Raw genomic sequence first — 1925 nt, forward strand, 5'->3', positions numbered from 1 at the left:
CCTTCCACGACACCAGAGGGAGAGCACTGTCCCCGGCAATACAGTGGAAGGAACACAAGTATCCCTTCCACGACACCAGAGGGAGAGCACTGTCCCCCCCTGGTCCTGTTCGGACTCGCTATCGGTCTCGCCGTCTCAGTGCTGAACCGCCAAGACACTTCGTGGTTGAGTTGGTCCAGTTCCAGGATTGCCTTATTGCCCTGTTTGCCTGTCGCGAAAGACACACAGAGGAAACAAAAGAGAAACGGAAGAAGACGAAAAGTCCCGGAACAGGATTCAGCAATGCTGTCTCACTTGTCCGGAAAAAAAAAACATATACATGTGGGAAGGCGTTTCCGAGAAAAAGAAGAAACGCATTGATGGACTTGTCGGAGGTGTCATGAAAGAAAAGAGACACCAGGTATATAGAGAGTGGAGAAAGACTTGCCACCAGGACTGTGACTGCGGCGTCGAGTTCTGCTAGGGCCCCCTTCCGAGGGGCGTGGCAACACCTTTTCCGTGTGAGAGTGCTCATCGTCGGTGCGACGATGAGGAATATTATACCGACGAGGGTCGGGTTGGAGAGAGATGAGGAATATTATACCGACTAGGGTCGGGTTAGACGGATGAGGAAGCAGATGAGGAGAGTTCCGATTGCTGGAGGCAATGAGGAATATTATACCGACGATGGTCGGGTCGGACGGATGCTGAGGCAGATGATGAGAGTTCCGATTGCGGGAGACGATGAGGAAGAATATATCGTGGACATGGACAAGGGACGAGGTGGAAGGGGCATACCGTCGAGAACAGTCAAGTCGATCGATGGAAATGATGATGATGAAGAGAGCGACGGTCCCGGTTGCTGAAGCAGATGATGAGAGGAAGAATACATCGTCGACAAGGACTCGGACACGGACATGGACAAGGACGGAGCTGGACGAAGCTCGATTATTGCTGTCGATGTCAATGTCGAAAACAACAAGGACATGACGAAGAACTATACACAAGGACAGAGAGATTGAGCTGGACGAGGCTCAATTTTTACGATTGTGCCTGTGTGTCGTTGCCTTTGCCGTTGGGGGATCCAGGGGGCAGTAGGAATATGAGCCTGTTGAGGCTCAATTTTTACGACTGTCCCTGTGTGTCGTCGCCTTTGGGGAGAGGAGAATCTAGGGAGCAGTACCCGGATCAAGATCATTATCATGATTAACACAAGACCCAGGGTCGGGGTCTCGGGGGGGGGGGGGGTCCTGAGATATCGGGATGGACAGGAAACTACACGGTTTGACACCAGAAAGGGTTTGGAATTGACTCAGAGCGAGATTTACAGCGACCTTATAGCCCATCCACCCTCCCCACCCCCCGTTCTTCCCTCCTTGGGCCTTGCTACTGCCGGGTAACAAGGACCCAGGACGGGAATTATTGGGGGGTGAAAATATACATATTTGATCTTGTCTGTCACTGTCTCTCTCTCCCATGCCTTTCCATTGCTGTCCTTTGCGTGTCTGACCTTGTCCGAGCCCTTTTCGAGTGCGGTCTGACCTCGCCGTCGCCCAAGGGGACGGAGGCACTGTGGTCTTTGCATTGCACTGATCCGATTTTCCGTGCGGTGATGCATGTATTTTCCTTGTCCTTTTTGCCCCGTGCGGTGTCGGTGACGTGGTATGGACGCTGTTTTGCGGCCAGAGGTCATGTCTGCGGTGTGTTGGCGGCGTTGGCGGCGTTGGCGGTGTGGGTGGTGGTGGTTTTGGGGGACTTGGTGATTTTCGTGGTCTGGATGTTTGCTGTGTTTGCACCTTTTCAAGTCTCGGCGCTGGTGGTGCCTTGGCTGGGACTTGGTCATTTTCGTGGTGTCGAATGTTTGCTGTGTTTGCACTTTTTAAAAACTTGGCATGGCTGGTGTCTTGGTCGTGGCTCAGTCATTTTCGTGGCGTTGATCTTGGCAT

Source organism: Fonsecaea pedrosoi, assembly GCF_000835455.1.
Source record: "Fonsecaea pedrosoi CBS 271.37 unplaced genomic scaffold supercont1.6, whole genome shotgun sequence".
Classification (NCBI taxonomy): Eukaryota; Fungi; Ascomycota; class Eurotiomycetes; order Chaetothyriales; family Herpotrichiellaceae; genus Fonsecaea; species Fonsecaea pedrosoi.